We start from the raw sequence: 24,746 nt of genomic DNA, 5'->3' as shown, positions 1-24,746 counted from the left end.
TCACAGACCTTTTCAGCAGCCCCTCCCATCACAGACCAAGGGGCCTACGAAAAAAAATGGTTTCGTGTGGCGGGCCCAGGGCCCCCCTGCTGTGTGCAGCCTAGGGACTTGCTGCCCTGCATCCCAGTCACTCCAACCATGGCTAAAAGGGGCTAATCCACAGCTTGGGCCATGGCTTCAGAGGCTGCAAGCCTCAAGCCTTGGCAGCTTCCATGTAGTGTTGAGCCTGTGGGTGCACAGAAGTCAAGATTTGAGGTTTGGGAACCTCCATCTACCGATCAGAGGATGTATGGAAATGCCTGGATGTCCACGCAAAAGTTTGCTGGAGGGGTGAATCCCTCATGGAGAACCTCCACTAGGCCAGTGCAGAAGGGAAATGTGGAGGTGGAGCCCCCACACAGAGTCTCCACTGGGGCACTGCCTAGTGGAGCTGTGAGAAGAGGGCACTGTCCTCCAGATCTACCAGAATGGTAGAGCTACCAATGGGTTGCACTGTGTGCCTGGAAAAGCCACAGCCACTCAATGCCAACTCATGAAAGCAGCCAGAAGGGGATCTGTACCCTGCAGACCCACAGAGGTAGAGCTGCCCAAAGCCATGAAAGCCCACCTCTTGCATCAGCAGACCCTGAATGTGAGACATAGAGTCAAAGGAGATCGTTTTGAAGCTTTAAGATTTGAATGGTCTGCTAAATTTAGGATTTGCATGGGGCCTGTAGCCTTTTTGTTTGGACCAATTTCTCCCATTTGGAATGACTGTATTTACCTAATACCTGTACCCTCATTGTATCCAGGAAGTAACTAACTTGCTTTCGATTTTATAGGCTCATAGGCAGAAGGGACTTGCCTTGTCTCAGATGAGACTTGGACTGTGGACTTTTAAGTTAATGCTGAAATGAGTTAAGACTTTTGGGGACTGTTAGGAAGGCATGATTGGTTTTGATATGTGAGGACATGAGATTTAGGAGGGGCCGGGGCAGAATAATATGGTTTGTCTGTGTCCCCTTCCAAATCTCATCTTGAATTGTGGTTCCCATAATTCCCTCATGTCGTAGGAGGAACCAGGTGAGAGGTAATTGAATCATCTCACATTGTTCTTGTGATAGTGAATAAGTCTCATGAAATCTGATAGTTTTATAAAGGGTAGTTCCCCTGTACATGCTCTCTCTTGCCCACCACCATGTAAGAAGTCCCTTTGCTCTTCCTTTGTCTTGTACCATGATTGTGAGGCCTCCCCAGCCATGTGAAACTGTGAGTCCATTAAACCTCTTTCCTTTATAAATTACCCAGTCTTGGGTATGTCTTTATTAGCAGCATGAGAACAGATTAACACAGTTTTCTTGTGGAGTCTTTAGGTTTTTCCAAATACAATATTATATCATCTGCAAATGAGAGTAACTGGACTTCTTTCATTCCAATATGGATGCCTTTTATACCTCTCTTTTGTCTGATTGCTCTAGGTAGGACTTCCAGTACTATGTTAAATAACACTGGTCCCATTGGGCATTCTTGTCATGTTCCAGATATTGAGGAAAGGCTTTCACTTTTCCCCATTCAGTATGATTCTAGTTGTTGGTCTGTCAAATACGGGTTTTATTATGTTGAGGTATGTTCTTTCTATACTAGTTTTTGGAGATTTTTATCATGAAGGGATGTTGAATTCCATCAAATGCTTTTCCAGCGTCAGTTTAAAGGATTATGTGGTTTTTTCCTTCATTCTGTTGATACGATGTATAACATTGACTTGCATAGGTTAAACCATCCTTTCATCTGAGGGATAAATCCCACTAGGTCATGATGAATGAACTTTCTAATGTATTGTTGAATTTGGTTTGCCAGTATTTTCTTGAGAATTTTTATATCGGTATTCATCAGAGATACTGGCCTATAGTTTTCTTTCTTTTCTTTCTTTCTTTCTTTCTTTTTTTTTTTTTTTGATGTATCTTCATCTGGTTACAGTATCACGGTAATACTGGTCTCATAGAATGAGTTTCAATGTATTCCCACCTCTGTTTTTCAGAAGTGTTTGAGTAGAAATGGTATTTCTTTCTTTCTTAAATGTTTGGTAGAATTCAGCAGCAAAGCTGCTTTTCTTTATTGGGAGATTTTTCATTATGGCCTCAATGTCATTACTTGTTATTGGTCTGTTTAGGTTTTGAATTTCTTTCTGTTTCAATCGTCGTAGGTTACATGTGTCTAGGAATTTGTCCATTTCTTTTAGATTTTCTAATTTATTGGCATATATAGTTGCTCATTGTGGCCACTAATAATCCTTTGAATTTCTGTGGTAAATGTTGCAATGTCTCCTTTTTCATTTCTGATTTGATGTATTTGGATCTTCTGTCATTTTTTCTTAGTCTGGCTAAAGGTTTGTCAATTTCGTTTATCTTTTCAAAAACTCAAATTTTTCATTTTATTTTTATTTTTTTCATCTCAATTTCACTTATTTCTGTTTGATTTTTGTTATTTTCTTTCTTCTACTAATTTGGGTTTAGTTTTCTCTTGCTTCGCTAGTTTTTTAAGATGCATTATTACATGAATTATTTGAAATTTTTTCTCATTTTTGATATAGCCATAAACTTCCCTCTTGGTCCTGCTTTTGCTGTATCCCAAAGGTTTTTGTATGTTGTAGTTGTATTATCATTTGTTTCAAAAATTTTTCAATATTCTTCTTAATTTCTTTATTGACTCATTGGTCATTCATGAGCATATTGTGTAATTTCCATGTATTTGTATAGTTTCCAAAATTCCTCTTGTTATAAATTTCTAGTTTTTTCCATGTGGACAGAGAAGATGTTTGATATTATTTCAATTTTTTCAAATATTTTAAAACTTGGTTTGTGACCTAACACATGATCTATCCTTGAGAATGATCCATATGCTGAGGAAGAAAATGTGTATCCTGTAGCCATTGGATGAAATGTTTTGTAAATATCTATTAGATTCATTTGGTCTACGATGCAGAATAAATGCAATGCTTCTTTTTTGATTTTCTGTCTGAAGATCTGTCCAATGCTGAAAGTGGGGTGTTAAAGTCTATAGGTGTTATTGTATTGGGACCTATCTCTCTTTTTAGTTCTAAGAATATTCCTTTATATATCTGGGTGCTCCAGTGTTGGGTGCATATATATTTAAAATTGTTATTGCCTCTTGCTGAATTGACCCTTTTATCATTATACAGGGACCTTTTTTGTCTCCTCATATAGTTTTTGTTTTGAAATCCGTTTTGTCTGATATAACAACTCTTCCTCTCTTTTGGTTTCAATTGGCATGGAATCTCTTTTTCCATCCCTTTGTTTTCACTCTATATGTGTCATTATAGGTAAAGTTTGTTTTTGGTAGGCAACAGATCAGTGGGTCTTGTATTTGTATACATTCAGCCAGTGTATGGCTTTTGATTGGAGAATTTACTCCTTTTACATTTAATGTTATTATTGTTAAGAACTAATTGCTGTCATTTTGTTATTTGTTTTCTGTTTGTTGTCTTCCTTTCTTCTTTGTTACCAGTTTTCCTTTATTGAAGGGAATTTTCTCTGGTCATTATATGATTTAGTTTCTTGCTTTTTATATTTTGTGTAACATTTTTATGTTTTTTGGTTAGAGGTTATCATGAGACTTGCAAATACTATCTTATTACCTATTATTTTAACCTGATAACAACTTAACACTATTTGCATAGACAAGCAAAAGAAAACTAATAAAAATTCTACACCTTACCTCCATCCCCCCACTTTTTAACTTCTTGTTGTTTCTATAGTCATATATACCTAATTTAACCAATTATGTCTTGAAAAGTTGTAGTTGTTATTTTTGATGGGTTCATCATTTAGTCTTTCTACTTAGGATCAGAGTAGTTTATACACCACAGTTACAATGTTATAATACTTTGTGTTTCTCTGTGTACTTACTATTATCAATGAGGTTTATACCTTTAAGTGATTGGTTATTGCTCATTAATGTCCTTTTCTTTCTGATTGAATGACTCCCTTTATTGTTTACTTAGAACAGGTCTAGCATAGATGAAACCTCTCAGCTTTTGTTTTTCTGGGAAGGTCTTTATTTCTCTTTCATGGTCAAGGAGTATTTTCACCTGGTATACTATTCTAGGGCAATTTTTTTTTTCCTTCAGCACTTTAGATATATCCTGCTACTCTCTCCTGGCCTGTAAGTTTCCCACTGAAAAGTCTGTGCCAGACATATTGGAGCTCCACTGCATGTTATTTGTTTCTCTTCTCTTGGCTGCTTTTAGCATCCTTTCTTTATGTTTGATCTTTGAGAGTTCTATTGTTAAATGCATTGTGGTAGTCTTCTTTCAGTTAAATCTGCTTGATGTTCCATAACCTTCTTGTACTTGGATACTGATATCTTTCTCTAGTTTTGGGAAGTTCTCTGTTATTTTCCCGTTATATAAACTTACTACTTCTATTTATTTCTTGATCTTCTCTTTAAGGCTATTGACTCTTTGATTTGCTTTTTGAGGCTAATTTCTAGATCCTGTTGACAGAATTCATTGTCTTTTATTCTTTCTTCTTTTGTCTTATCAGACTGTATGTTTTCAAATACCCTGTTTTCACACATACTAGTTCTTCCTTTTGCTTGATTAATTCTGCTATTAGAGGACTCTCATGCATTCTTCATAAGCCAGTTGCATTTTTCAACTCCAGAATTTTTGTGTGACTCATTTAAATTATTTCAGTCTCTTTGTGAAAACAGATAGAGTCTGAATGCCTTCTCTGTGTTATCTTGAAATTCTTTTAATTTACTCAATGCAGCTATTTTCATTTATCTGTCTGAAAGGTTACATATCTCTGTTTCTCCAGAATTGGTCCCTGGTGCCTTATTGAGTTCATTTGGTCAGGTCATGTTTTCCTGAATTGTGTTGATCCTAGTAGCTGTTATTCTGTGTCTGGGCATTGAGGAGTTACTTATTTATTTTAGTCTATACAGTCTGGGTTTATTTGTACCCATCCTTCTCAGGAAGGCTTTCTGGATATTCAGAAGGATTTTGGTGGTGTAATCTAAGCTGTATCTGTTTTTAAGGGATACCCCAGGTCCAGAATGCTCTCGTTCTTGCACTCATAGAGGTACTACCTTGATGGTCTTAGACAAGATCCAGGATAATTCTTTGGATTATCAGGCAGAGATTCTTATTATTTTCCCTTACTTTCTCTAAAATAAACAGTCTCTTTCTCTGTTCCAAGCCACCTTAGGCTGGGGGTGGAGTGATACAAGCACCCCTGTGGCCACTACCACTATAACTATTCTGTGTCAGGCCTGAAGCCAGGAGAGCTGTGAGTCTCACCCAAGGCCCACTGTAACTTCTCCCTGTATACTGCCTATGTTTGCTGAAGGCCCTGGGGCTCTACAGTCAGTCACTGGCAAAGCCAGCCAGGCTTGTGTTCTTCCTTTCAGTTGGCAAGGTCTCCTAGAGCCCAGGTCAATCTAGAGGTACCATCTGGGAGTCAGTGACCAGAGTCAAAAACCTTAGAAGTTTATCTGGTGTTCTATTGTACTGCGACTAAGCTGGCACTCAAACCACAAGATACATTCCTTCCCACTCTTTCCTCCCACTTCCAAAAGCAGAAGAGAGCCTGACCCCATAGGCATCACCACCCCAGGTCATTAGGGGTACTGCCAGATTACTGCTGACATTACCTTTGACCTTAAGGTCCAAAGGCTCTTAAGTCACCTTGTAGCGAATGCTGCCTGGCCTGGTACTTGCCCTTTGGGCAGTAGGCTGCCCTCTAGCCCAGGACATGTCCAGAAATACTAAGAGTCAAGTCCTGGAATCAGGAATCCTAAGAGCCTGCTTGATGTTCTATCCCACTAAGGCTATTGTGGTACCTAAGGTGCAAGGCAAAGTCGTCATTACATTTCCCTCTGCTTCTCTCAAGAAGAAATGGTTTTTCCTGTAGCCACAACGGGTAATGTGCTGAGTCTCATCTGAAGCCAGCAAGTCTCAGAGGCTCAAGAAAGGCCCCCAAGATAATACCTGGCTATTGTTACTGATTATTCAGGGCCCAAGGGCTCTTCGGTTAGAAGATGGTGAACGCTGCTAGGACTGGATCCTTTCCTTCAAGGCAATGGGTTCTCTTCTGGCCCACAGTGTTGTCTAGAAATATTACCTGGGACTAGGGTTTGGAATGGGGGCCGTGTGGTTCTGACTGGTGTCCTATCCTGCTGTGACTGAGCCGGTATCCAAGGTATAAGACAAAGTCCTCCCCATTCTTCCCTCTTCACTCCTCAAATGGAAGGAAGGGGCCTCTCTTGGAGATCTAAACTGTGCAGCCTGGGGTTAGGGGAAGGGTGATGCCAGCACTCCCTTGGCTGCCCCAGCTGGTGTCTCAGTATTTCACATGCCTCCTCAGTCCACTGTCTCTAGGCCTAGTTCAGTACTAGGACACGCATAAGAGTTCTGACCACTGGGATCTGCAATTCCCCTCTGCCTATGGCTGGTTTAAATGTTCACTTCATGGCCAGCCATCATCTGAGTTTGGTCTGGTTGTCCTTTCTACTCTAAAAGGACAACGCTGAGTTTAATGCCTCACAATTGCTGTGTTCTTCCTCCTTCAGTTCCCAGAAATGCTCTCGGCACCGTGAGAGTAGTGCAGGGAGAATGTGGGCGTGGGTGGGAGTACGTCGGCTATTTAAGACTATTTTCTCTGTCTCTTTAGTGCCTCTTTCAGTGCTATGGAGTTAAAACCAGTTACTATGAGTGCTCACCCCTGTTGGGGGATGATTGGTGGAGACTTCTATTCCACCATTTTGCTCTGCTCCTTCAAAACACAGGTGTTTTACATTAATTTAATATTCACAGTATTAAGTATTTTAATATTTTAAAGGTTAAAAAATACATATTTGACATTATAAATATGTAAAATTTTATTAATTCATAATGACTATGAAAATACTAAAGCTTTGAACATTTTGCTCCAATTACTTCTCAGATTTTATGTTAACAATTTTATTTTATACGTTTTTATCCGTAAGCTACCGTAATTGTTGATTGGTAAGACAATCTGGATCACATTCACTAATATCTTTCCTGTGTTTATGTGATTTTTTTCTTTTGTCTATAGTAATTCCTTTTATATATCTAATAGTGAATGCATCTATTGATGGTACATTCATTTTCTCCTTTTTGTTTTTCAGCATGAATAGTTTATTTCTCTTTATTTTATAAGGATATTTGTTTCTCAGCATAAACTTCTAAATTGACAATTTATTTTTTACTTTTATAGTGGTCTTATTCCATTTTATTCTCTCTTTCATAATTTCGGGCATCAGCATTTTTATTAAGAGAGTAGTGTGTGTCTTTTCAGGAGTCTCGTTTTGTTTTGTCCTACTTTTAGTAGTTTTATTATGTTTGCTTATATGTAGTCATTGTTATGTGCTTATTGTTGGGATTCTTATAACTTTTTGAATCTGTGGGCTGGTGTATTTATTGAATTTTCAACATTAGTTCTTCAAATACTATTGATGACTATCTTTTTCTTCTATTCTTTCTCAAACAAGTACACATATATTAGGCTGTTTTACTCTAACCCATATATTCCTAGTGATGTTTTATATATTTTCCATTTATATTCCTTGTTTTGCTCAATTTAAAAATTATTTTATATTTCTCCCAGTTTATTTGTTCTTTCTTTTGCTGTGTTTAACGTGCTATGAAAACTGTATAAAAAGTTCTTAACTCATGAATTGTATTTTTCAGCTTCAGAGTCTTTATTTTATTATATTATATAGATTTGGATTCTTTGGCGCAATTGTCTTTTAGTTTATTTTCAATGCCTTTTCCTTCATATCTGTGACATATTAATTCTTGGCCAGCAAACTCCACTGTAGTTATGTGTTTCTATTGTCTATTTTCAAGTTGGTTTCTAGTCACATGATATTATTTTTGGGTTTAAATAATTTTTATTATATAATAGACAGAGTATAAAAATATTAAGAGGATTTATATGATGGTATTTTTAAATGTACAGTATTCAGAAAATATCAATAATCCTTAAAAATGTAACTTTCTAAAAGTAGGCATCCATGAGAAATAAGGGTAGTTATTGTAAAATTTCAATTTCATTAAATATACTTAGCCTATTTTACTTGACATCACCACTAATAAGTTAGTAAGTTAAAAATCCCAATGTATGTGTGCCACATTTTCCTACACCATGGAATACTATGCAGCCATCAAAAAGGATGAGTTTGTGTCCTTTGTAGGGACATGGATGCAGCTGGAAACCATCATTCTCAGCAAACTATCACAAGAACAGAAAACCAAACACCGCATGTTCTCACTCATAGGTGGGAACTGAACAATGAGATCACTTGGACTCGGGAAGGGGAACATCACACACTGGGGCCTATCATGGGGAAGGGGGAGGGGGGAGTGATTGTATTGGGAGTTATACCTGATGTAAATGACGAGTTGATGGGTGCTGACGAGTTGATGGGTGCAGCACACCAACATGGCACAAGTATACATATGTAACAAACCACGTTATGCACATGTACCTTAGAACTTAAAGTATTTTTAAAAAAAAAAAATCCCAATGTTCCTAACCAGCATACATTTTACAGGAACCTCGTAAGTGTATGTGGTAGGGACCTATAATAAAAAGGGACCAATGACCAGAATCTAGAAATTGATTATTTTATTGGCTAGTGACTTACCTTATAGTATCGTAAGGCTTGATTCAGGCTTGAATTTTTTTAAAGGAGGGTGTGTTAACCACCTTGTTCTCATAGAGTATTATTGCATTTGTCTTTTAGTATGTCTTAGATGAGCTAGGTATCAGTGTTTTAGTGTTAAATTTTTATTCTATTTGAAGCAATAATCAAATGGTATTTTGATTTATAAGAGACAAAACTTAAACACTAGATAAATGTAATTAGATAAATTACATATGTACTAATGATGAATTAAATTCTCAATTGCAATATTAAAAATAATTCACTTGTGAATTAGAAATCTGGAAATAATAAATTGAGGATTACATTCCTTTTCCTTGTGATTGAGTGAAGCCTCATGTCTAGTATTGTCCAATGTGCAGTGAGCAGAATATATACCACTTCTGGACTGAGGGAATAGAAAATCCATGCATAGTTGTCTACCATAGCAAAAGCACATGAATGGGTGTGTAATAATTGAGCAATATGGTGATGGCACCCACAGAAGTTTGGATATATGACTCTTAAGTATAGAACATAGTTATTTTAGAAAATCATTCAGATATGCAGCAGGCTCTGTACAAGTGAGAAATAAATGTTTATTTTATTAGTTCAGTGACATTTTAGGATTGATTTGTTACCACAGAAAAAATTAACCTATCCTAATTTATATAGAAACTTGGAGAATGTCACTGAGACTAAAGGACCTATATGAGAGTAGAAGTAATAGTGTTTAGGCGCTATCTGGGGAACGAGATATCAGGCTGACATTACCAAGACTAATTACACATCTCTCCTACTCCTATTGACTTTCCTATCTGTCTCTTGGTCTAAATTAATGCAGATGAAGTTAACACTCTTATAATTAAGTAGATTTTTAGGAGACAGGTTAATCGAACATTATCATAGGCTGAAGAGAGCTTACAGAAGATTCTTATAAAAACCTTATTAGTGACTTAAAAATATCATGATATGGTTAGTTTTTTCTTGGTTAAATTTATAGTTTTACTCATCCATATTTTGATGGAATTATATCTATAATAATTAAATACAGATGATATTTATTTCTAGCATACAAACTAATTAGCACCATACTTACCCTTTCTAACTACAGATTAGAATGCCATAGGGAGGTTTAATAATTTCATTGCCCAAACACAGAGATTCTGATTTAGTTTTTCTAGGGTGGAGCCAAGCCAATATTTTGATACCTTTCTAAGTGGTTCTAATATTTAGTCAAAACCACTACCATATATGGTAAAAGCAGCCTACAATGTGACTAAATAAAATCATTTTTTGCCAGAACCTTTCATCATTCTTGGCCCTTTCCACAATACCTCCTATAATAGAGAGAGTCCTTCAAATAATTTAATTACCTTTGCATACATGTCTGATTAAGGAAGATATCACCTATGCCAAAATAGGAGAATAAAATCTAATACTATTGGATAAACACAGAATGCTGAGGCTGATGCCACGAATTGCTTAAGACTCTGCCCCAAATGACACAACTGCAGGCCTTTCTGACTTTGACTTCAGTTTGACTAATCAAATTTTTGGTTAGGGCTATGCACACCTCATCCTGTGCTTATTGCTGAAGATAAAAAAATACCTAAGATTAAGTTTTGACTCTTAAGGTAAGCAAAGCGTGTTACAAAATCAAAGGAAAACTAAAATAATATCACTATCCTATAATACTTCGGGTTTCTGCTTGGAGACACAGTAAGCTGAAAAGAGTTATATCTATATCCATACAACAACAAAAAAGATGGACAAATAGCAAAGATTAATGTGTCTGAGAGATGATTCTGAGAGCAATCAAATAGACTAAGATCTAAGGAGACACAAGTGTTTGCAAGGAGCAACAGGATATGAGCATGTGCTTACCTGAGGAGGACGCAATGGGACATGGGACACCAGCACGAAAACTCAGGTAAAAATTGGTGAAAACTGAATGTGGGATGGTGAGAGAGTTTGTTGCCTCCAGGGACCACATGGGGGTGGCTTCATACTCTTTTGAAGGCTTGTTCATAAATGTGTATTTATTTATGCACACTAAATTCTTTTACATCAATCTATATTTCCATACTTACACCAATACCACATTGTTTTGATTAATGAATTTTGAAATTGGGAAGTTCTCCAACTTGTTTTTTAATTTCAAGATTGTTTTGCTATTCTGGCTTGCTTGCAAATCCATAGAAATTTTAAGATGGGCTTGCCAATTTCTGCAAAAAATAAATCTAGGGTTTTGCATGAATTGAATTGAAACTATAACTTATTATTATTAAGTATTTCCATTAATATCTTTCCTTATTTTTATTTATTTATTTATTTTTGATGGAGTCTTGCTCTGTTACCCAAGCTAGAGAGCAGTAGCGCCATCTTGGCTCACTGCAACCTCTGCCTCCTGGGTTCAAGTGATTCTCCTGCCTCAGCCTTCCAAGTAGCTGGGATTATAGGTGCACACCACAATGCCCAGCTAAATTTTTGTATTTTTAGTAGAGACAGGGGTCTCACTATGTTGACCAGGCTGGTCTCAAACTCCCGACCTCAAGTCATTCACTCACTTCAGTCTCCCAAAGTGCTGGGATTACAGGCATGAGCCACCATGCCCGGTCATGTCTTTCATTTTAGTTATATGGTCTATATATCTTTTTCAACAATGTTTTGTAGTTTCAGAGTATAAGTTTTGTGCTTCTTTTTATTTCTAAGCATTTTTAAATTTTACTCATAATTCTATTATAAATGGAATTTTCTCAATTTTATCTTAGTTCATGCATTGCTACTTTATAGAAATACAATTTTTACATTGAATTTATATCTTTAAATATTTCTGAATTTATCAGTGCTGTTTGTTTTATAAACTCCTTGGTATTTTCTGTTACATACAGGACATGTAATCTACAGGTAGAGATAGTTTTGCTTCTTCCCTTCCAATCTGGCTGCCTTTTATTTCATTTCCTTGAGTTATTTCTCTGACTAGAACCTCCAACAAAATGTTGAATCAAATTTGGAAACAAATACTTGTCTTCTCCTGATTTTAGAGAGAAAGCGTGTCTTTTTTCACTATTAAGTAAAATGTTAGCAGTGTTTGTTTTTTGTTTTTGTTTTTGTTTTTGTTTTTTTGGTAGATGTCCTTTATCACACTGATGAAGTTCTGCTTCTCTTCTATTCTTAATTTGTTGAGCGCTTTTATCAAGAAAGAGTGCTGTATTTGTCAATTGCTTTTTCTGTGTCTGTTAATATGATCACGAGTTATATCCATTGTTTTATTGTATATTACATTAATTGATTTTCACATGTTTTTTATTGTATATTACATTAATTGGTATATTACATTAATTGATTTTCACATGTTAAACTGACCTTGCATTTGTAACACAAATCCCATTTGATTACTATATATAATTCTTTTTATATATTGCTAGACTTTACTTGCTATAGTTTAGTGGAGAAGTTTTGGATTTGTATTCAAAAAGATATTGGTCAGTAGCTTTTGTTTCTTCTGAATAATTTGTCTGGTTCTTGTCTCAGGCTAATAATGGCTTTATAAAGTAAGCCGGAAGTGTTATGTCTTCTATCTTTTGAAAGACCTTTTGAAGTATTAATTCTTCTTTAAATATTTGGTAGGCTCCTCAGAGAAGCTTTCTAGTCATAGAATTGTGTTGTTATTGGAAATATTATGGATATAAATTATAACATTTTTCTTGTGATATATCTATTCAGATTTTCTATGTCTTGCTGGACCAGTAGTTTATTTTTTTTGAAACAAGATCTCACTCACCAAGGCTGAAGTACAGTGGCATAATCACAGATTACCGAAACTTCAAGCTCCTGAGTGCAAACAGTGGTTCCCCCCTCAGCCTCTTTGGTAGCTAGGACTATCGGCATGCACCACATCTGGATAATTTTTTGTTTTTGTACAGATAAGGTAACACTATGTTGCCAAGGCTGGTCTTGAACCCTTGGCCTCAAGTGATCCTCCCACCCTGGCCTCCCAAAGTTTTGGGATTACAGGCATGAAGCATGGTATCCACCCAAGGTCAGCTTTGATAGTTGTGTCTTTCTAGGAAATCTAAGTAATCTAGTTTGTTGTCATATACTTATTCATATATTTTCTCAATTTTTTTTTCAATTCTCTAAGATCATTAGTATGTCTTCTCATTCATTTCTGATTTTAGTAATTTGAGTCTCCTATTTTTTTCTTTGTCAGTCTAAAAGTTTCTCAGTTGTATTGATCTTTTCAAATAATCAACGTTAGTTTCCTAGATTGTTTCCATTGTTATCTAATCAAATCTCTATGAATTTCCACTGAAGATTTTATTACCTACTTCCTTCTTTTCTTTTTTGAGTTTCATTGACTTTTCTTTTTCTAGTTCACACAAAAATTGGGCAGAAAATAAGAACTTACAGAGATTTTCCATATACTCCATGCCCCAACACATGCATTGCCTCTCCCATTATGAACATCCCCCACCACAGTGGTATATTTATTACAACCGATGAACCTGAATTGACATCATGTTAATCATTCAAAGTCCATAGTTAACATTAGTCCATAGTTTACATTACAATTTATAATTGGCACATACTTACCATTACAGTATTATACACGATATTATGACTGCCCTAAAAATCCTCTGTGCTCTAGTCATCCCTTTCTCTTCCCAGTGCATGGCAACCATTGATCTTTTTACTGTTTCCATAATTCTGCCTTTTCCAGCATGCCATATAGTTGGAATCGCATAATACACAGCCTTTTTAGACTAGCTTATTTTACTTGAGAATATGTGTTTATGGTTGCTTCATGTGTCTTCGTGGCTTTATATCTCAGTTTTTTGTAGTCCTAGGTAATATTTCATTGTGTTAATGTACCACAGTTTATGTATCCATTCACCTTCTGAAGGACATCTTGTTGGTACCTAATTTTGGCATTTATTAAGAACGCTGCTATACACTTCTGTGTGAACGTTTCTATGTGAATGTATTTTTAACGTCTTTGGGTTAATACCAAGGAACACAGTTACTGGATCATGTGTTAGGATTATATTTAGTTTTGAGAGAAACCACCAAACTCTTACAAAGTGACTATGCAATTTTGCATTCCCACCAGCAATAAATGAAAGTCCTTGCTGTTCCGTATCCTGACCAGAATTTGGTGTCAGTTTTCCAGATTTTGATCTTTCAAGCATGCATTTTCCTGATGACATATAATGTGGAACACCGTTTTATATGATTAATTGTCATGTGTACATTTTCTCTGGTGAGATATTTGTTAAGCTCTTTGGTCCATTTTTAAATAGGAATGTTTCCTTTCTTGCTGTTGAGTTTTAAGTTTCCCTTGAATATTTTGGAGTATAATGTTTTGCAAATATTTTCTCCCAGTCTCTTGCTTTTTAAATTCTCTTCATAATGTCTTTCACAGAGTAGAATTTTTTAATATCCATGAATTCCAGCTTCTTGGCTTCTTCTTTCTTTTATGGTTCATTCTTATGTGTTATATATGTGTGTAAAGAATCATTACCAAACTCTGGGTTATATAGATTTTCACCTATATTATCTTCTAGGAGTTTTGCAATTTGGTATTTGACAAATAAGTTTTAATCTATTTTGAGTTAATTTTTGTAAAGAATGTATGATCTTAGCCGGGCACGGTGGCTCAAGCCTGTAATCCCAGCACTTTGGGAGGCTGAGACGGGCGGATCACAAGGTCAGGAGATCGAGACCATCCTGGCTAACACGGTGAAACCCCGTCTCTACTAAAAAATACAAAAAACTAGCCGGGTGAGGTGGCGGGCGCCTGTGGTCCTAGCTACTCCGGAGGCTGAGGCAGGAGAATGGCGTAAACCCGGGAGGCGGAGCTTGCAGTGAGCTGAGATCCGGCCACTGCACTCCAGCCTGGGCGACAGAGCCAGACTCAGTCTCAAAAAAAAAAAAAAAAAAAAAAAAAAAAAAAAGTATGATCTTTGTCTAGATTCATTTTTTTTGCATGTGGATGTTCAGTTATTCCAGCATCACTTAATCAAAATATTATATTTCCTCCATTGCATTGCCTTTGTTCCACTGTCAAACATCACATGTCTATATTTATGTGGGTCTATTTCTGGACTTTGTTCTGTTTTATTTATCTATTTGTCTATTCTTTTGCCAATATCACATTGTCTTGATTATTATAGAATTACAGTAAGTTTTGAGATTGGGCAGCGTGAGTCTTCCAACTTGGTTCTTCTCCTTCAAATTGTGTTGGCTATTGTATTAGTCTATTTTCCTGCTGCTAATAAGACATACCTGATCCTGGGCAATTTAAAAAAGAAAGAGGTTTATTGGACTTACAGTTCCACAGTTCCACATGGCTTAGGGGGTCTCACAATTATGGTGGAAGGTGAAAGGCATGTCTCATATGGTGGTGGCAAGAGAAAGAATGAGAGCCAAGTGAAATGGGTTTCCCCATGTCAAACCATCAGGTCTCGTGAGACTTTTCACTACCACAAGAACAGTATGGGGGAAACCACCCCCATGATTCAATTATCTCCAACCACATCTCTCCTATAATATATGGGAGAGATTTGAGTGGGACACAGAGCCAAACAGTATCAGCTATTCTGGGTTTTTTGCCTCTGTAAATAATCTTCAGAACCAGTTTGTCAATATTTATAAAATAACTTAATGAGATTTTGATTTGAATTACATCGAATCTATACATTAAGTTCAGAAGAATTTACTTTCTAATAATACAGAGTTCTTCTGTCCATAAACACGCAATGTCTATTTTATAAGTTCTTTGAATTTTTTTATTAGAACATTGTAGTTTTTCTCATATAGACGTTAAACATATTTTCATAGATATACACTTGAATTTTTAATTTTGGGCTGCTAATGTAAATGGTGTTGTGTTTTATAATTAAATTTTCACTGTCCTTTGTTGGTAAATAGAAAAGTAACTGACTTTTGTATATTAACCTTTTATCCTGCAAACTTGCTGTAATTATTATTAGGGTCAAGAGCTTCTTTGTTGATTCCTTCAGATTTTCTATGTTGATTATTTGTCATTTGTAAGAAAAATCAGTTTAATTTATTTCTTTCCAATCCATATACCATTTATTTACTTTTTATCTCATCCTTGCATTAACTTGGATTTCTGATGGTTGTAAAAATCAGTAGCGAGAGGGGAATCCTTTGCTTCATTACTGATCTTATTGGAACAACTTGCAGTTTTTCACCATTGTGACATTAGTTTTAGGGTTTTTTTTTTTTTTTTTTTTTTTTTTTTCCTATTCTTTAACTAGTTGAGGAACTTTTTCTCTATTCCTAATTTACTATGAGATTTTATTCTGAATGAGCATTGGATTTTTTTTCCAATTTTTTTTTTTTTCTGTATCTATCGATATGATCATGTGAGTTTTCTTCTTTAATTTAGCCTGTTGATATGATTTATTACATTAATTGATTTCTGCCTTGCAAACCTGTAATAAATTCCACTTGGTCATGATTTATAATTCCCTTTAAACCTTTTTCATTCACTTTGCTAGTATTTCATTGAGGATATTACATTTCTCTTCATGGGAGAGTTGCTCTGCAGTTTCCTTTTCTTGTATCATCTTTGTATGTTTTGGTATTAGGGTGATACTGGTCTCATAGAACAAATTTGAAAATATTTTCTTTGCTTCTAACTTTCGAAAAATATGGTAGAGAACTGATACAATTTCTTCCTTAAATGTGTGGTAAAATTTACTAGTGAACTCACCTGGGCCTTGGGCTTCCTGGTTTTGAAGATTATTGATTGATTGTTGTTGTTGTTGTTTTTTTTTTTTTAACTAGACCTAGGCCTATTCAGACTATTTCTTCTTGTGTGAATTTTGTCAGATTGTGTCTTTCAAGGAATTTGCCCACTTCATCTAGGTTATCAAATTTGTGAGTATAGAGTTATTCATAGTATTCCATTATTACCCTTTTAATGTCTACAGTATCTATAGTAATGCTCCCTCTTTTGTTGCTGACATTAGGAATCTGTACCCTCTTTTTTCTTCTTTGCTAGCCTTGCTAGAGTTTTATCGGTTTTAGTCATCTTTTCAAAGAACCAGATTTTTGTTTTATTGATTTTCTCTATTGATTTCATATTTTCAAATTTTTGAATTCTGCTCTCATTTTTATCATTTATTTTCCTCTACTTACTTTGGATTTAATTGGCTATTTTTTCCTAGTATTGTAAGGTGGAAGCTTATCTTGATTTTAAATCTTTCTTATTTTCTATTATACGCATTCAAGGTTATATAAATTTCCCTGTAAACACTGCCTTAACTGTATTCCACACATTTTGATAAGTTGTGTTTTTGTTTTCATTTAGTTCAAAATATATTTTTTTTAATTTTTGGATTTATTTTTTCACCCATTTGTTAGTTTTACTGCTGCTGTCATTGATACTACTTACATATATACATACATAAGCATATACATACATATATATACACACACACACATACCTTGTGAAATACAGTACAATTATGATTCAAAATGAACCATTATGTGGTAAATCAACTAACAATAAGAAAGATTAGAGTTATTCTACCTTCAGTTATTCTTTTTCTAATGTTTTTCTTTTCTTTATGTAGATCAAAGTTTCTGACATACATTATTTTTCTTGTCTCTAAAGGAGAACTTTCAGGCAGAAAACTAAAAAAGAAATTCTGGATTTAAACTTGACACTTGCCCAGTTGGTCTTAATAGACATCTAAAGAATACTCCACCCAACAACTACAGAATATAGATTCTTCTCATCTGCAGATACAACATACTTTAAGATTGACTGCATGCTTGGTCAGAGAGTCTCAACAAATTCAGAAAAATTAAAATTATACCCAACATATTCTCAGGTCACAGTCAAATACAAATACAAATTAATACCAAGAGAAATTCTCAAAACCACACAAATACATGGAAATTAAGCACGTTGATCCTGAATGACCTTTGTATAAGCAAGAAAATTAAGGCAAAAATCAAAAAGTTATTTGAAACAAAAATTTTGACACAATGTAACAAAACCTCTGTGATGTTGCAAAAGAAGGGATAAAATTTGTAGCACTAAATGCCTACATCAAGAAGAGAGAAACATCTTGTTAACAACCTAACATTACACCTAAAGAAACAAAGAAAGAAGAACTAAATTCTAAATGAAGAACCCAGTTCTAGCAGAAGAAAAGAAAGAAATAAAATCAGAACAGATCTAAGTGAAATTGAGATAAAGAAAACTATTCAAAGGAAACTTTCAAAAAAGTTTGTTTTTTGAAAGGCTAAACAAAATTAATAGACTGCTAGATAGATTAACAAAGGAAAAAAAGACTGAAGATCCAAATAAGCACAATCAGATATGACAAAGGTAACATTACAGCTGATCCCACAGAAATATAGAAGTCCTCAGAGATTACTATGAACATCTCTGTGCACACAACTAGAAACACTAGAGGAAATAGATAAATTCCTGGAAATATACAACCTCCCAATATTGAATCTGGAAGAAAAAGACACCCTGAAGAAACCAATAATGAGTTATAAAATTGTATAAGTAATAATAAAAAAAAACATACTATCCAGAAAAGCACTGGACCAGATGGATTTACAGCCAAATTATACCAGATGTACAAGGAAGGTATGGTGTTAATCCTACTGAAACTATTAAAAAAAAAAAAAAAAAAAAAAAAAAAAAAAACTGGGGAGGAGGAATTCCTCCCTATTCAATTACTCATTATTCAATTCAATTATTCAATTATTCATTCTGTGGAACCAGTATCATCCTAATATCAAAACCTTCCAACACAATAGGCCAGGCATGGTGGCTCACACCTGTAATCCTAGCAACACAAAATTTAAAAACGTCTTTTAACATTTTGCAAATCGTATTTACATGCACAATTCCTTAAATATATCTTTGTCTGAGAGAGTTTTTATTTCCTCTTCGCTTTTGAAGGGTATAGAATTTATTGGTGAGACTTTTATTTCAACACTTTAAACATTTTGCTCTGCTCTCTTCTGCTTTTATTGCTTCTGAAGAGAAGATGGGTGTAATTATTATCTTTGCTCCTCTATAGATATTACATTTTTCCCCATCTCTGACTTCTTCCAGGAATTTATTTTTTATTCTTGATTTTTATAGTTTGACAATAATATGCATAGATATAGTTTTTTTGACAGTTATCCAGATTGCTGCTCTCTAGGTTTCTTGGGTCTGTGGTTTGGTGTCTGACATTAATTGGGGGAAATTTTCAGTTGTTAATGTTTCCAGTACTTTTTCTGTTTCTTTATCTCTACTTCTAATATTCTCGCTATGTTTATGGTACATCTTCTGTAGTTATGCCACAGCTTCTGTATTTATGACACAGTTTGTGGATATCTGTGGCTTTTTTTTTTTTTTTGCTCTTTTTTTTTTTTTTTGGTTTGCTTTTTAATTTTGAAATTTTATATTGAGATATCATCAAACTCAGAGATCATTTCCTCAGCCATGTCCAGTCTTCTAATGATCTCATCTTAGGCATTCTTTATTTCCGTTATAGTTTCTGATCTCTAGCATTTATTTTTGGTTCTTTTAACACTGTCTTTATCTATCTCTTTATCCATCTGTTCTTATATGCTTGGATTTTTTTATCCATCTGTTCTCGTACGTTGTCTTCTTTAGTTCATAGTTGTTTTAATTCCTAGTCTGATAATTTCTGCATTCCTGTGGTACCTAAGTTGGTTTTTGAAACTTTCTGTGTCTTTTTCAATTAGGGTTTTTTTTTCTTTTATCCTCCTTTTAAAAGGTGTGTGGTGGGGGTAAAGGATGTTTTTTATAGACATATTATTAGATCTATGACTTTTAGTGAGCCTGTACCTCTGGAGTGTGAGTTTCATATGTGCTTCTGAGTTTCTCATCACCCCCACACCGTGCCCCTTAGTTGGGACAGGATGGCTACAGTGGTCTGGAGATGGGTGTTCTTATTCCTCGTGGAAGGCTAGATGAATCTGGAATTACTTCCCTTTCCCCAGGTCAGTTAGGTTCTGATGAAACCTCAGCACTTCAGGCTCTGGTTAAGTAACTTCTCCTGAGGGCAGATCTTGATAAAAAGAACAGAGTACCCTGGCATATCTGAAAATTATTCATTTTCTTTTCCCCTTGCTGGAAGCATAAATATATTATTTTTGCAATATTCATTGTAAGAACCTAGTAGAGCTCCTGGAGATGAAACTGACACATGTGCCCATGCTCCCCATAACTCGTTCTCACTGAAGATTTTAATTCCCAGAGTTCTCCACACAACTTTCAGCATTTGTCAATTTTCTAGTAAGTTTTGTTTGTTTTAATGTATTTTTTTTTATAATAGTTTATTTTCAACTTTAATACTTAGCTTTCTTAATACTTTAGCTCTCTTATGGTTGCTCTTTGAATCATGTATTGCTTTCTATATTTTATTTTTAATCTGTTTGCATCTTTAAATCTAAAGTTTGCTAAATCATGTGTATTAATCTGTTCTCACACTGGTATGAAGAAATACCCAAGATGAGGTAATTTACAAAGGAAAGAGGTTTAATTGACTCACAGTTTCACGTAGGTGGGGAGGCCTCAGGAAACTTTCAGTTACGGTGGAAGGCAAAGGTGAAGCAGTTGCTTTCTTCACAGGGTGGCAGGACAGAGTGAGTGCAAGCAGGGGAAATGCCAGATGCTTATAAAACCATCAGATCTCATGAGAGTCACTATCATGAGAACAGCATAGGGGAAACTGCCTTCATGATCCAATTACCTCTACCTTTTCCTGCACTTGACACATGGGCATTATGGGGTTTATGGGGATTACAATTCAAGATGAGATTTCAGGTGGCAGCATAGCCAAACCATATCATGTTTTTTCTTATTTTAAAAAAATTATTTGTAATGATTCTTTTATTCTTTTCTCTGTTAATTTTACTTGACCCCTCTACTTGCATTTTTTGTAGCTTGATTTTTTTTCTGTGTATGAGTCACACAATTCTATTTCCTTATGGATTATCAACTTTTTTGTTAAAAATGAAAAATTTAAATAATATAGTGTAACAACTCTGGATACTAATTTATCTCCTATTCTCTTGGCTCATTTTTATTGTTTTTCCTCCTTGATTTTTGATTTGCCTAAACTATTTTATTAAATTCTGTTTCCCCCACAGTGTGACATCTTTGGTGTTACCTCTCAGAGGGTGACGCCTTTGGCATACACAGTCACCCTAGAAGGACAGTGGTTTTAGCAGGATTTTTTTGAGTGTCTCTTTTTATGATCTCCCAATAAAGCTATATATCAAAATTGATAGTACACCATGCACACTAAGCTCTGCTAATTATCAGCTGATTGCTTTATTTTCTCCAATATGCCAGGGTATAAATTTTTCAGCAGTATGACAAAATTATGTTTGGACAGGGAGAGTTTTTAAAACCAGTCTTTGAATTTGTTCTGACCTCAAGAAGGCTTTTTTTCACTGGCTCTTCCCCTAGTTCTCTCTGGTTAACTAGTTGGCATATGGTTTACCTGATTACTTTTACAAAACAAGGGGTATGTTTTTGAGAGCATGCCTAGATTTGAACTTACCACAGCGTGTTTCAACACTAATCAAGTTATTTAGGGAGAGCCTTGACACTCCCTATGCTTATGAACTGCTTTTCTCTCTGGCAACCTCTCTAAGACACTATTCTGGTCCCTAAGCAGTAAGGTAACCTCTGATCTTCTCATTTTGCCTTTTCTGGTGTTGGTCTGCTCTAAGAGCAACCTGGAGTGATGGACACCAAGACTCCAAGATTTTCAGTTCACTCCAATTGGGATAGATCCTATACTCCATGGTTAGAAGCTGGGTAGAAGAAGGTAGCCTTCAACCTCTTGACCACATTCACTAGGAACATGGCCTCTTCAATGTGGAACTGGAGGGATGAGGAATATTGATAACCCATCCCACCCAGTAAGATACAGTTAGCTTTCATAAGAGCTGAGAGGGAAGAGAGCCCCCATCTTCTTGATTATTTTCACTCACTTGGAGCCTTTATCAAACCAGCTTGGGAAAGTCAGGGAGAATAGGTCATGGCTTGTGCATTCTCATTGTTCTTACTGATATTTAGCAGAGTTTCTGGAAATAATGTGTCTGTATTTGGATTATGCTTTTAAAACATTTCCAGAGACTTCAAATTGTTAGTTTTTTAAAAAGTAGAATTCACCAGTTTTGCTTGTTTTACTGAAAAGTGGGTCGGGGGACTTCTTCATGCCTGTTATCTTGAATGTTAATCTTTTTTAAAAAATATAAGTATATAAAGCCAATTTTTTCTTCTCTAAGCAGTGCTTTAAATCTATTACAAAAAAGGTGTTGCATTTTCATTTTATTCTATTTTCTAATTTTCCTTCTTCTCTTTTATTTAAGATTCTGTTATTTAATTTTCAAATACTTACAGGTATCTATATAGTTCCCTGTTAATGTTTTCTATTTAATTCCAGAGTTATCAGAGATTATATTATGTGTTATTTTAATTATTTTAAATTGATCTATATTCATTTTGTGGCCTAGAAAACATTTTTTCTTACAGAAAAATCAATGTGAATGTAAACAATTTGCTTTTTTCCATAGTTGATTGAAGTGCTCAATAAATATGAATTGGCTATGGCAGATGATATATTGTAAAACATTTCTATTTATTATTAATTTATCTGCTCATTCTATCAATTATTGATAGATAAATATCATTGTATTCAACTATATTTGTAGATTTCTCTATTTTGTTCTTAGATTTTATACATTTTGTTTCATATATTTTAAAATTTTTGCATTGGCTGCAAAAATATATAGAATTTGTATTCTATTTAAACCAACTTTCTTGAAGATGGCATATAGTTATTAATTCTTTTTGTCCAGTGTTAGGTCTATGCCTTTAATTGTAGTCCTAAATATCACTAATAAGTAACAATGATGTAGTGTAATATAATTTTCCTTAATAGTTATTAAGATTAGCCTTAAACTTACAGTCTTATTATACAGTGTTATAAACTAAATTCGTATTCCTGAAAATTTACATGTTGAAGCCACAGCCTCCAATGTGACTGAATTTGGAAATTGAAAGTAAAGAGCTAATTAACACTAAGTGATGTCATAGGTTGAGGTCCCAATCCAATAGGGTTGGTGTTCTCATAAGAAGAGGAAGAGACACTCAGTCCATGCACATACAAAGAAAAGGCCATGTGAGGAAACAGCAAGAGGGTGGCCATATGTAAGCCACAGAGAGAGGCCTGAGAAGCAATCAATTCTGCTGGCCCCTTCTTTTTGAAGTTTCAGCCTCTAAAACTGCAAGAATATAAATTTCTGTTGTTTAAGTCACCTAGTCTGTGGTATTTATTATGGCAGTCCTAACAAATTAATATATATGGTATCTATTTTCCCCATCTGTGCTTTTCTGGTTTTCCTTTCTCTATGATTTTCAAAAAGGTATTCATCATATTTACAAATTTCATTTTATGTCAACTATTGGCTTATAAATTATATTTCTCTATTTTTAAATGGAAATTGTCATTGCATATACTACTTTTATCTTTTTTATTCTGTATTCATTTGTGAAGATCCACATTTATATTTAGTATCATTTTCCATTGATCGAACAACTTCATTTAACATATTTTTAGCATAAGTCTAATGGTTATAAATTTTCATCTTCTCTTGTAAAATATTTGTTTTACCTTCATTTTTGAATAATTTGGCTGTGTATAGAATTACATGTTGATAATTATACTCTATCAACTTACTATAATTTTTTTTTGTTTTTGTTTACCTTAAACATCTTTAAAGATGTTTTTCAATAATCTTCTGGCCTACAAAAATTTCTTTTTTGTTCTGCTATATAAAATGTTTCTTCTCTTAGTGCTTTATGATTTTTTAAAAATGTACAGATATTTATCTATTTTATTATTGTGTGTTTTTTGTTATTTTCTTTGCATTTAGTCAGTAGAGCTCACAGAGGTCTTGAATCTCTGGGTTAACAGTTCATATAAAAATTTGGAAAGGGCCAGGTGCGATGGTTCATGCCTGTAATCCCAGCACTTTGGGAGGCCGAGGCAGGTGGATCATGAGGTCAGGAGATTGAGACCATCTTGGCTAACACGGTGAAACCCCATCTCTACTAAAAATACAAAAAATTAGCCAGGCGTGGTGGCGGGTACCTGTAGTCCCAGCTACTTGGGAGGCTGAGGCAGGAGAATGGCATGAACCCGGGAGGTGGAGCTTGCAGTGAGCTGAGATCACACCACTGCACTCCTGCCTGGGTGACAGAGCGAGACTCAGTCTCAAAAAAAAAAAAATAAAAAAAAAATAAGGAAAATATTTGACAACTATTTTTTCAAATATTTTTCTATTCCCTGTGTCATTCAGAGATTTTATTTGCACATATATTAGAGTGCTGAACATTGTTTTATTTATCTAGAGTGCCTAATGTGCTTTTAATTCAAACCACGTATTTAAGATTTTAGTTTTCATATTGAGAGGTCCCTTTAGCTTTTTTAATATCTTCCATATTTCTCCTCACTACTTGCCTTTAAACACTTGAAGTTATAATTACTATCATAACATCTTTGTCTGCTAATCCTGTCATCATGAGATCTGGTTTCATTGAATAGCTTTTCTCTTGGCAATAAGTCACATTTTCTTGCTTTTTGGAATACCTGGTAATTTTTTGTGTATATTTCATATTTAGAACTTTATCTTGTTGAATATCTGGGTTTTATTGACTTCATTCTAAGAGTTTCAATTTTATCCTGGCAGGCTGTCAAGCTATATGGAACTCAATCAGCTTTTGAAGTCTGTTTTTAAACTCTGTTAGGCACCAGGTATGGTGGCTCATGCCTGTAATCCCAGCACTTTCGGAGACCAAAGCAGGCAAATCACTTGAGCCCAGGAGTTCAAGACCAGCCTAGGCAACATGGTGAAACTCCATCTCCACAAAAAATAGAAAAAATTAGCCAGGTGTGGTGGTACATGACTGAAGTTCCAGCTACTTGGGAGGCTGAAATGGGAAGATCACTTGAACCTGGGAAGTTGAGGCTGCAGTGAGCTGA

At 35.0% G+C, this 24,746-nt stretch overlaps 1 long non-coding RNA gene across 2 annotated transcripts in view; it reads right to left on the bottom strand.

The window, feature by feature from the left end:
* Positions 1-20,329, bottom strand: part of LOC144333606 (uncharacterized) — a 69,771-nt gene extending 49,442 nt beyond the window's left edge. For both annotated transcript variants that reach the window (XR_013402494.1, XR_013402492.1), the window contains exon 1: positions 20,238-20,329. This is a non-coding gene — a long non-coding RNA (uncharacterized LOC144333606). The remainder of the gene's footprint in view (positions 1-20,237) is intronic.
* Positions 20,330-24,746: the final 4,417 nt, after the last annotated feature.

Source organism: Macaca mulatta, chromosome 13 (genome assembly GCF_049350105.2).
Source record: "Macaca mulatta isolate MMU2019108-1 chromosome 13, T2T-MMU8v2.0, whole genome shotgun sequence".
Lineage (NCBI taxonomy): Eukaryota > Metazoa > Chordata > Mammalia > Primates > Cercopithecidae > Macaca > Macaca mulatta.
This window is presented reverse-complemented; position numbering and strand designations above follow the sequence as displayed.